The sequence below is a fragment of the Ornithodoros turicata genome, chromosome 5 (assembly GCF_037126465.1).
Source record: "Ornithodoros turicata isolate Travis chromosome 5, ASM3712646v1, whole genome shotgun sequence".
Lineage (NCBI taxonomy): Eukaryota > Metazoa > Arthropoda > Arachnida > Ixodida > Argasidae > Ornithodoros > Ornithodoros turicata.
The window spans coordinates 26,935,582-26,948,310 of NC_088205.1; the positions used below are offsets into that span (position 1 = coordinate 26,935,582).

The following is a 12,729-nucleotide window of genomic DNA, read 5'->3' on the forward strand; positions in this document are numbered from 1 at the left end:
GTCGTAGCCTGCGACGCGCGTACGACGGCGTCCTAAGCGCGGTTCACAAAGCTATCGTAGTGGAGGAGGGTACCCGCTTTGACGAGGAAGAGGAAGTTGTTCGCTTCCTGTCACGTGCACCTCGGAGAGAAACAGCCAAAGGGTGCGAGACTATGTTTTCGCTATGGTAACGATGACGAAAATTTGTAATTGCACCAATAAGAGTCGTCCCATTAGAAGAAGACGAAGTAGTTCGTCCCCAAATGTTTTGTTACTACACGTGCTCTGGGTCTTTCGGTAGCCATAATGGATGCCATGCAATCACAGGCGAAACGCGTTCGATGACACAGCAAATATATTCCCAGTATGTTCGTCTCGGGGAGGGGGTGGGTGAGGGTGTATTGTAAGCGTTCTTACTGGGTTTTTGCCACCTCCTGATGTGAATGTTGTGTAACGTAAGTTTAATTATGAACATTTTTGCGAGCTTAACGGTCGGAAATTTGCCAAGTAAATGTCTTTTTTTTACCCCACCAATGTGAAGAGCGTGTCTAATTTACTCAAATTAATAATAATTGATAGGGATATTCAGGAGCTATCCCATCGGAGTAAATAGCCGAACATCATGCTCTACGGGGCTCCCACAGGATAGCGCGCGATGAATTTTTCTGCGCAATCTTTGTCAGTCCGACGAAAGGAGGTTGGAAACCCAGGCCACCCTGGCATCGCAGAAAGAGATAACACAAGCATGGCTTATCGCGTCCGACTTTCGCTGGGATAATGCTTTCCCTCTCCCAATTTTAGGAACTGCTACCTTTTCTACTATCACTCTGTGGGCTGGCTTTGGAACCTCCTTTCGTCGGACTGAGAGCGATTGCGCGCAAAAAGTCATCGCGCGTTCCGACCCGCTGCTCCGAAAAGCATGATGTTCGGCTATTTTTCCCGATGGCATAGCTCGTGAATATCACTGTCAATTATCATGAACTTGAGTGAATTCGGTACGCTCTTCATATTTGTGGGGTAAAAAGGTGACCTTTACTTGGCAAATTTCCGAGTTCAGTTCGCAAATATTTACATAATTAAACTTACGATACATGACATTCACATCAGGAGGTGGCAAAAACCTAATAAGAACAAATGCCGTTGACCGCATAATTCTAGGTGGCGTAGTTCTTTTATTATAATTCAATGACACGTTTTCTGGGACACCCTGTATATTTGCTCAGAGTAGGTACTGCGAGTGTGGATATTTGTGTACTTTTTGGAATTGTCTTTTATATGTGTACTATTTAAGTGCGCTGCTATGGATGATACTATACGCATATACTATTTAAAATTGTGCTCCATATGTATATGCTCCCTAGCTGCTGTCACCTGTTGTTGTAGGGGACTCAGTGGGCTCGTCAAGATGCATTCTGCATGCTTTTTCCCCGGCCCCACCCATCGCGGAATGGGAAATAAACAATTACATTGAATTGACATGGATATATTTCAATGATTATGAAATTGGCCGAAATATCGCGATATATCGACACTTAAAAACACCACGGTATTTGCACCTTACTTCGCAATCTAATCACTTACTTCCGTTCGTCTACGGTTGAATAAAAGATTGAATACAAACACCAGGTCATATTTGTGCAGTGGCTGACATTATCGCACCTATCGACCTGAAAGATTGTGCATAGACGTAAACGCTGCGTTCGCTGTTTCTTAACAGCGCCTCTGCCGTGGGCTTGTACGTTTATCGATCTCTGGGCGTCTCCGAATTTTGTGCACAATCACCCTGCACGGTCACGCACACAGGGACCTCGGAGTATTAAAAGGATCAAGACGCACGACTACGGCACCATAAACTTACCTGTGTAAAGGTGGGATTCGCTCTGCTGGGTTTTTAGGGAGGCTTTGCGGTTCCTCGGAGTTACGTGGCTAAGTGTCAGATCGGGAATATCGCAATATAGAGCCTTCGTGTTTGTGTTTGTTTACGTGTTCTTGCCCATCGCTCAGGCTTGCCTATCATGGAATTTATCCACCAGCTAGCCTGTATTTACGCCGTTCTATAGACAAATAAATATATATAACCTTAATTTCAATCACCGCGACGAGGTATAGGACAATGAAAAAACGATCTTAAGACCAAGCCCCAACTGTACTATCAGCCGGTGGTGGCGACACGAAGGAAGACATGTGTGGTACATTATTGTCACATATTTCTTTATTTATATACTCTCAGGGCCGTTAGGCATTACAGAGAGGAGTGAGTTAGGAACTAAAACTAACGAGCATTAGCAATTCGTGGAAAATAATGAGGAACGGGTGAAGACACCGAGATGGTTGACTACTCGTGACACAGAACATGAGTCACATGCGGATAAATCCACATTTACATTTTTTTACGCATTTACACCATTATTTTCTTTACACATTTTCAAATTCTTTGCTATCCAGTTGCGGTGCTGACAGTCAAAGGTACAAAGAAAAAGTTTGAGGCAGACATAATTATGTGGTATAGTTTTCCAACTGACGTGGTACCGCGTTAGAATGTATGCCGTTCTACAGAATTGATAAGTAATTCGAAGGTTATGGATGTAATGTCGTCTCGGCTGTCATTATTTGTTCTCTTTCGCAAATGTAGCCCAAGGGGCCCCAGTCTGGAACTAAAATAGAATAGAAGTAGAAAGAAAAAAATCGAAGCGTAGGTCGCACTGTTGTGGTTGTTTTTAAGTGCTGCGAACTGATGCGACTGCTACGACCATCTGTTCCACGAAGCCTGATGTCTGAAAGCACTGAGTGATTTAAAATGAATGTGGAACTGTCGAGCACCACACAGTACGGTTTACTACTGAAATTAGGGCAGGGCAAACCTGAAGCGCCCCCCCCCCCTTTCCCGTTGCCGTCAGGGACCCTGTAAACAACGAAAAGAAAACGCTTATTTGCACTGCCGAGACCGTAAATTCAAATTCTCTTCATACCCGCTTTATACTGTCCAACCAACCTGCCAAGGCCTGACGTTCGGCCGCCTCAATGGCAAGGGCGCCCGGGGCGGCTGCCCCTCTCGTACCCCCGTCGCTACGGCTCTGTGTGCGTGCGTAAGCGTGAGTAAGAGTATGTAGGACACAATAAAGTGGTTATTTATCGTGTATTCGCGCGAGCGACATCGCAAAAGAATATTCTAATGGAAGAAAAAGCAAAGCACTGCACATCAGATGGATGTTCAGTCGCGTCTTATGCTGAGCATTCGCACGTCTCGCGAATATAAGGAGTGGTGTGCTCCGTACATAGCAGACCACACCATCGGCCCTGTCGTCTGCTGCGGAGTATCCTGTGGCTGGACCTACGTGTATTACACCAGGCTCCCAAAAAAAAGTCTGTGCCACACTTAGTTCGCTTACCTGCCACACTAGCGCTCTCTAAAAAGGTCCAGAAGTTTGTTAATCAGAGCGCGATCCGCTACGGGAAATAGTTATACTATAACGCCCTCTACCCCGCCAATTGCATGCGGCTGCTTCCCCTCAAAGCGGTTTCAAACGTTGCGTGCACTACCCATGTGAAATTCGTTGCAGCTGTGCCTTCGAATAAACGTCATATGTACGGAAATTTGAGGCATAATGCAAATTCGAAGTAATTTAAATGCTAGCCGTCAACGCGAGCGTTATGCGACAACGGATGATCATAGCAGACCACGCTAACCGTCGTCATCACACTTTTCTATTATGTGCGTATATCAACATTCACGTATTTTCCAGATATTGTTAGGACTGAATTGCTGAAATATATGTGCTACAAACCGCTATTTCATTACTCTTAGACATATTTTAATATTTTACACTTATTACCCTCCAACGACATCTCCACCATTCTAGGCCATGTAGCGAGCGTCATTGCGGTAAACAAGTAAACTAAGTTCGGCATAAGTTTTGTATGGGAGCACCGCGAAGCTTTCAGGCCTGGTGTAATACATGTAGGCGTGACTTGTGGATGAGCCGCAGGAGATTTTCCAATATTAGAAGACGGGGGAAGGGGAAGCACGGGGAAGCACGTGATAGCCGAAAGCTATCACGTCCTCCACATCTTTCGTTGGGGTGTTCTGGGGAACGTTTCTAGCGTGAACACACGGTTACTTTCGTCTCATCGTACTGGCAGGCACTCGTCTTGACGGAGAGTGTCGTATGCGATCTTTCGCAATACAGGTTATGATTTGCGGTGCTATTTCCCCATTCATCGTCAAAATCAATTTATCTGTTGTTGTTGCAGTGCTATAAAGTGACTCTGGTCTAGAGCAACCAAAGAGTCGTGTTGGTTACCGACACTGACGTGTAATGAATGTAGTAAATACACGGTCATGCCTATATTCAGGGGCCGCTGGCAGCCAGAGCACCTAGCCCTCTCACCAACGTAGTAGTTGCCTAGGCAATGAAACACGGAAGGAAGAACACAACACTGATCAGAGAGCGTGGGTTCGAATCCCACCGCCGGTACCTTGTCATTAAATCGGTCTTCGGTAGTAACTAATTTACGAGTAACCTGGAACTGTGACTTGTTACTTTTTGGAGTAACTAGTTCCAGTATCTAGATACTTTTCTACAAAAGTAACTTCCAACTGTAACTCGTTACCGCTCTTATGCAACTGCAACTCATACCCCTGTCAGACGTACTAATTTAGTGTCACTTTCAGCGAGTACACTTGCAGTAAGTGTCATTCTTTCGGAGTCACACGGCATCTTTTAGTGACACTAAATGCAAAGTACACTTACGATGAAGTGAGTTCGCCAACCTCACTTCACTTTGCCTGCGACAATCAAGTACATAGCCTCCACGGCAGGGATTGCGTAACAAAAAGCTTATTTTTGGAAAAGGAAAGAAACAACCCAATCGGAATTTATTTTTGGACAAATTTGTTAAGACAGCGCTGATTTGTATAAGAAAGACGTAAGGATTTTTGGCGTGATTTACCGGTACTCTCGTTCACAGACTGCCCAGTAGAGTTCGTAATCCACTTCGCGGCAGCCATATTTGTTGACATTGCACGGTGGTTAAGTGTTACCGGCGAAATCGGGAAATACTCGCAGTGAAGCACTGAATAATGGAAGACAAAAAAGACAGGGCATCGTGGTCTGAGATAGAAACCTATGCTCTCAGAACATGGGAGGACCAAGCGAAACGCGAAAGTGTATGCTGACATCGCGGGCCAGTTGCACGCGCGACATAGTAAACACCACCAAAGAGGTGAAGAAGAAGATTGAAAATTTGTCAAATAAATATACTTGTGTTGGTTCGCAACAATTATATTTGTGACGTTCAATCGACTTCAACTGCGAAGAAAATCTTTATGAAATGTTTCTGGACGTAAGAAAAATGATTTTACCAAGAAAGCATGGCGCACTCCCCGATGTTAGGTGGGAGTTCAAGCTCGCCCATCGTCATCACCATGACTGCTTAGTGACACTTACTTATGCCGTGTAGCAGGAGCCTAGTGAAAGTGACATTACAGGACGGAGTGCACTTCAAATAAGTGACACTAAATTAGTACGTCTGACAGGGGTATAAGCTACTTAGATATTGCGATATTTTCCACGCGTCAATTCCCTAGTGTCATTTTGTCGAGGCTTCAAATACTCTGACACAAATCTTGTCATCTCGCACGCAGACTTAACCCGCACCTTGCTGTTACGGTCCATGGGAAATCCTGTGTCTACAACACGGTATAGCTATGCTTGGACAGTAACGTGCTCTAAAACGAGTTTTCGAGTGACATTTATTTTGGCATGTTCGTAACTGTAACGTAACTAAGTTACTTTGGTGCAGTACACACACACACACACATAACTGGAATGATGATGTGGTGAGTAACTGCAGCCACTGCAGTAACTGTAGCTGTAACTGGTTACATTTCAAAAATAATAATTGTAACTCGGTCAGTATTTTTAAGGCTAACTGTAACTGTGATTTCGTTACATCTTTTGAGTAACTTTCCCGAGACTGTATTAAATGCCCTTCTTTAATATACCTAACCTTCCTAATGAAAAAAAAAAAAAAAAGGGAAAAGAAATGTGACGAAACGTATCGAAAAAAAAAAATGTAACGAGGCGTTATGCCCCTGTAAAGCGTGCTTTCGCTGCCTTAAACAAAAATGTTACAGTGAAGCACACATGAAGGACCAGCTATCACCAATACACAAAATCTGGAAGGTACGTTTTATTTTCGTGAGGTATGGGGTAGCATTCTGGTCAATGAGCGGAAGTCATCCCCATATCATCGTCATCATGTATTTCTCTCTCTCTCGTGAGGTAATTAAAGCCTTCGCCACATGTAACAACATGCAGAAATAGGAAATATACAGAACATTTGTTTACATGTTATACGGATGTGAACGAAATGATGATGGTATGTACAATACACACAATGCTCACTGAAATACGCAATGATATGCACAGTTTCGCGTGAAAAACTAGAGCTAACATATAAAACGAGGCCACAATACCTCATGACTCTCACATTTCACTGAGATTTGCTCCCTGCGTCAGCGCAGTCATGGCGTGGCCACTTTGGCCCGAACGTTGTCGAGTCATAGTAACAGGGCCAGTCAATAAGAGAACATGACATCTTAAAGGTACTGTAAAGCAGCACCGATCAAGTGTCATTTAGTGTAGCTATTCGATAGTCCAAGCCACCAGGACAAAAACTGCGCAAGTTTCATTCCAATCGACGGTGCAATTAATTAGAAAATTACAATTAAAGATTACAGGCAACACTGTACTAGGTATTCGAAATGAATCCGTACTCCTGACACGTACGGCGGCAGCCACATTGCATGCGTATAACACCGGGCCCGACATAACAACCCACCACAAAATCCGCCCCTGCAATCCACACAACGATCCACATCTGAGGATAAACGGATAAGCCAACTGAACTGAGATACTGAGCTGTTGAAAAAAAAAAAAGTGTCAGACGTTCAAGAAGCCAGACAGCGTCGGGACTTGTTTGTTCACTGAGGTTCACAGAGAGAGCTTGTTCGTTCGAAAGAGGCAGCGAACAGAAGGAGCGCGCAGACGCAGCAGAGAAGTAGGGAGAGCCTCCATCGAACAGCGGCAGGCGCTGGGCTACTTCGCAAAAACAGGGGTTAACAGGTTAAACTGTTAACACGGGTTTGAGAATGCATAGGTAAACAGGAAACCTAATAATATGGTTACTACAATAACGAAGTTCCGATGTAATAGTGTGTAATACCATTTTCAGTGTTGCCCGCTGTACGGGGGTTGTTCACCAGGCGTCGCACCGCTCCACTACGCCGCATCTTTCATGGCAAATTAAAAATATTTATAGCGCGTTGTCGGTCGTATTGTTCCGCATATGGTATTTAGAAGCAACAAAGTCTCTAGCCACATCACCGGCATATCATGCTTGTCTACTACTTTACAGTACCGTACAGTACAGTATTGGAACAGCGTTTTCGTGCATATTCAGATCAGGTCCCCCAAACTCACCTCGGAAAAGCGTGCAACGAAGAAGGCCGCCACTAGGTACCCCACTGTTGCCGTTCCGGATCACTTCAGCGCGCTAAGTTTAGCGGCAAAATGTTTTTGTTGTTTCTGCGAATGAATCTAGTCTTTATATGTCCAAATAAAACGCGTATAACAACTTTCTGTGTCGTGTTTCACTTTTTGGTCCCGTTTTTAAACGTGTTGAGCGATCGGAAGGATCTAGTGCACGGCTGCGTGCATCACATAGCGTACCTGTCGTACCAGGCGCCGCAGGCGCAGTCGTCCATTTCTCCTTCGGTGACTTGGCCTGACTTGGATTGTGCTTCAACTGGATCTTTAGCGCGCTACAATTTAACGCAAGCCAACGTCTGGCAACAATGGGGTATCTATGGGCGGTCTCCGGCATTGCACGCATCGGGATAGGAACAAATACATGGGAAAATGGCGACCTTGGGGGACCTGATTCAGATAAACAGAAGACCATGTACTGCAAAGTGCGCAAAATACGAGCCCAGAATACATGCGATGCGCACGCGATTACGCATTAAAGGTCCCGAAGGCATGCTCTAAATCACAGGGAATTTATTTATTATTTATTTATTTCTTCATTCATGTCTACCTCAGTGGCCCTGGGTGAGGGCAAATGTTCTGAAATTACGTTACAGAGTACTTTAAATATTTCTATTATGCATACATTTGCAGGATTAGCAGCAGGCTTGAAATGTCTGACGGAGGGCATAGACGATGTTTTTGTTCGCTATCATGACAACTATCGCAGATTAGTTCATGTACTGTGATGTTTGTAAGCTCAAAATATGTATACGCGACAAAGCATGCAGAGAAAGACGTGGTGATGAAAAAAAAAAGGGATTACGGAAATAAAGTTGAAATCCGGGCGGGTTGGTGTTGGCGGGTTGCTGGGTGTTCAGTGAGCTGTGTTTGTCTCGTTTTGTGTCCCTTTCGTTGTCCCCTTGCACTGCTTTTTTTTTTTTTTTTTGTTAATCGTTTTTAGTTATTTTTTTACGATTTGGACACATACGAGTATTTCGACACAGCAAACGAAAACATGAAAATGCTGCAATAAAAATTAATTGTCGGCCGAGAAAAGCAAAAACCACGGCACGGATGTTTTCTCTACGGCGCGTGAGTATAACGAGCAACAAGTGATAGGTCATAGAGCCAATATCATAGAGTCCGTGGTCCCGTGCTTCTCGATGCCGTGCACTGTTTTTCGTCGCTTTCTGTGCGCACTTTAATGAATAAGACATGCATTTACATGCACCATAAAACGATAGCCAAGGGACAAGACAAAAGCTCATTACTTTCTAGCCTCACGTTACCTAATATAAAAAAGGAAAAGAAAAAAAAGCCAGTGCTTAAATTTTTGAGTTCAGTTAAGTTGATTAGCGTATTGAATATATATAACGCTTCTGTGAAGCCCGAACGTTCATTAGTGACAGATGAAACAAGGTAAACGTTTGCAAAATGGTGGGTGAACTCGCTGATGAAAAGGGCATTTCTTGCCATCGACGGTGTTTCAATGTCATATTGCTTACCTTCTAAAATTGAGAACCTCTCAAAGAAGCGTGGACTGTTGTGTTATTTGGTACGTGAGAACTAGATATACGAAAAAAAAAAAAAAAAAACGAGACGATAGGAAAGAGACATACAGCGGTTGTTGTGTGTGTCTCCTTCCTAACGTCTCGTTTTTTCGCGCTAAATCTGTAGCTCTCAAAGGCTCTCGCGTTCCGTCATCACGTGACGGAACACGATACTGAAATTCTAAAATTTCGCACACGCAAAGAGGCCCCTGAAATTGAAAATCTTAACTGAGCAGAGAGATAGAGATACATGATGACGATGATATGGGCAACTTAACCGAGCAATTACAATTTCAAAACTTTAGAGTCCGAACTCATGCGTCATACGTCCGTTAGCGCATCGAAAAAAATAAAAGAAAAGGAAGACCTACGCAGCTTGGCTGCAGCGGTAAATATTCGCTTGCACCGCAAAAAGAAAAAAAAAAAGAAGGGGAAGAACACTGCGAAACGCAGGGACTGAGACGGGGAGGGGGGGGGGGCGATATTCGTATTTATTAGAACAAAGAAAAAAAATGGAGGAAAGGTCAAAGGAGGAAAGGTTTTGCCGTTCCGCAATGCGAAAAGAAAATTAAGTGAAAGAAGAAGAAGATCAATAAAAAGAAAGGAAAAGCTGGACTTTAGGGCTGGACTTAGGCAGGGACCGTTTAGAACAAAAAGACGTCTAGAGGGCACCGGCACGTTGGCGGTGACGTCAAAGCCGTTATTCATGTGCAAATGAGTGCATCCGCGCCGTGCTATAGAGACCGAGAATACCAATTACGAATCCGACTTTCAAGTTGCCGTGAATGGGATTCTTCTCTAGATAGCGTATTGACACTTCCTCCCAAGATTACACGCCGTCGATTCGAACAATAGGCCTTTCGTGATAATGTAACCTCCACAGTGTGGTCGCCATCCTACACTACGTAATATACCACGGTCCCTCGGTAATACGCTCTGCTGCCGTCTTTCATATCGTTGTATGGGCGTTGGTGAGGCTTAAATGTTGTGTCTTCATTTTTAACGTATATTGCATGTGCAAGATACGTTACCTCTTGGCATCTTTCTCCATTCTCGGGCGCGCGTCATGTTAACCCTAGTGTGCTGTACTTTAATCCATGTGAAACAAACGAGGCGAATGTCATTGTGCTGAGCTCACATAGGGAACTCAAAAGCCGAAAGTAACGCCACGGAACTTCAATATTTTCTCGCAACATCCTGCATGGGTCGCATTTGACACGACATGTTTAATCATATTATATGTATAGCAGCACGGTTCATATTCTACACTCTAAAAACAGAACTTCACCGCGTAGCACACTGTGCGCCAACATTTTTTTGGGGGGGGGGGGCGTACGCCTTTTTGTGACAATTATCAAAATTTACACAAAAAGGCGTACGATCCCCTCTCTATTCGAAACAGAAGCGATACCCCTGTTCTGTTTTGTATGTAATTGCAATCGAACTTTCGGTGTGACACTAATGAAGAGGCACCTATCCCTACAAACATCACAGAATCAACGTAAAATCGCCAGCATTTTCGTGTTTCATAACATATGCCCGCGCCCCTCCATAATTCTTTGTTGAAACATAAATTTCCTTCCTCTCCGCATTACATTAAAATGAGATTAGACCACATTGACAAAGTTGTTGCTCCTCCAGCTGTGCCTAATAAGACCTCTAACCTAGAATCGCCTTCCCTCATCACTCAGTGCATTACTCCTGGAAAGTATTTAAAAGACTTCCATATTATCACCCGTTACTACCACGTATGTAAATTAAATCACAACAGCACCGGAATGTACCTCAGATCCCAAGTTATGTACATATTTATTGTGTGTGTGTGTGTTGTCGCATGTGTCTTCTGTTCTGTATGTATATTATTTTATTCATGCGTTATTGAAACGCTTTCAAGAAATGGAGCAGCAGACCCCTCATGGGTGTCACTTTCTCTTTTTGTATTCTCTCTCTCTCTCTCTGGAAAGCGTTTTAATGATGTACTAAATGATTTCTTGTGCGTTGTACCTGTGTGCGTATGAATGAGTATTTTAATTTTCTTGTACCTCCCACTGGCTCTCTGTAATGTGTAACCGGGATGATAAATAAATAAAAAAATTAAAAAAACATCATATCAATTGGTGTGGCGCCGCTCCTATTTGTCTGACGTTGGAAGTATTGATGTCGTAGGAAAGCATTTTTCTATACGAATGTGCTACATCGCCCTTTTGTTTATACATCGCTCAGCTGTTCTAGTATAAAGCAATGAACATGACCATATTCTCATTTTTTGCTCATCTTTGCCAAGGTTTTACGCGAAGAAAAAAGAAAATAGCGCTATGTAGTTTTTTGCAGCGTTGTGTCCTGGGATACACAAAGTGGCCACAGCCCCGTATTATTGATATTTGACGTAGGTAATTTATAAACACGCCTAAGAAACTCTGAAAAATTGGATTTTTGAACTTGTCATTTCGGATTGTTCTAGTGCTTGTTTGAAAGCAAACTCCGCACTGAAGAGAAACAATTATGCACAGAACAAATCCTGAAATTTTCACCGTAATCTGAGTGTATCAAGGGAAGCCCGAATGCCTAAAAGCTACCCACTCACCGCACAGCAAAACCGAAACTGACGGGCTGTGGCAAGCGAGATTTACCGCGTAAGTTGGTAACTATGGATTGTAAGTCCCAGCCTTCCCCGAGAGATGTCGCAGGCAAATACCGAAAGAAGACGTTTTCTGCTACAGCTGTTTCTGCACTTTTCGTTGTCTTCTTTTCTTTCTTTTTTTTTTTAATTTTCTGTCATGAACTTTCTATGAATTATGCCGTTCATTTTCTTCATTCTTTTTTTTTGATGTAGTGTATTGGTTTCATTGAATTGAACTCGGGAACTTGCCGTCAGTCACTGTAACCGAGGCGTCAGTCTGCAAACTTTTTTCCTTTTCTACCGTATTTATCTTCCTCGTGTTTTTTATTATTATTATTTTTCGACAAAATGCGAATGGTAGATACCAAAGCACGTAAACTCGCGAACTGAAAGTTCCTAAGCTCAATCCACATAGCTAACAGTGCGCTTTGTGCCTTTCGCTCGCCACAAAATCTGCCGTGCAGTTTTGGTTTCTATAAAGAAAAGTTGGATTAGCTTGTCAATATTATCAGCATATTTACTGGAATTAAGATGAATTAAATACGTAACAGCAGATTACGGCAAAGGTTCACACTAAGAAGACTGCCTACCGCATACATTTTTCCGGCTTATATTTTGGAGTGGTAATCAGGGCGTGTTGCTCGCCCATCTCAGAATCACAATTGTTCTTATTCCTATCTTGTGTTTGTATATTGTTCGTAAAAGGTCTCTATTCGATGTCCGCACCCTCTAAGTTAATCCGCGCATAGTTTGTCTAGATGCAACCAACCCGATAACGTTCGTGGGTCTAGCCACTTAGATGGTTGCCATAATAAATTTCAGGGAGATAACATTTCATTATTAAAGATGAATGGCGAAGTTGCAAAATTTATGTGTACCTGAGAAGGCGCTTGCTTCATTTCTATTTTACTGGTCAGTCAAATCGGTTTGTAATACGAAAAGCAAATAGGAGTGTCCTCTGTAGCATAACAAGGTTGTGCCTAGAATAAATAATCAATTTTGTACAATAATCGGTAATCAGTTTCGTACAGACTAGGACACGAACTAG

At 43.2% G+C, this 12,729-nt stretch overlaps 2 protein-coding genes across 5 annotated transcripts in view; one reads left to right on the forward strand and one right to left on the reverse strand.

Annotated features, from left to right (window-relative positions):
• LOC135394256 (uncharacterized) overlaps positions 1-12,729 on the reverse strand; it is a 726,492-nt gene that overhangs the window by 354,275 nt on the left and 359,488 nt on the right. The gene's annotated exons all lie outside the window — the stretch shown is intronic.
• Positions 1-12,729, forward strand: part of LOC135394255 (CD151 antigen-like) — a 257,319-nt gene that overhangs the window by 9,045 nt on the left and 235,545 nt on the right. The window lies entirely within an intron of this gene.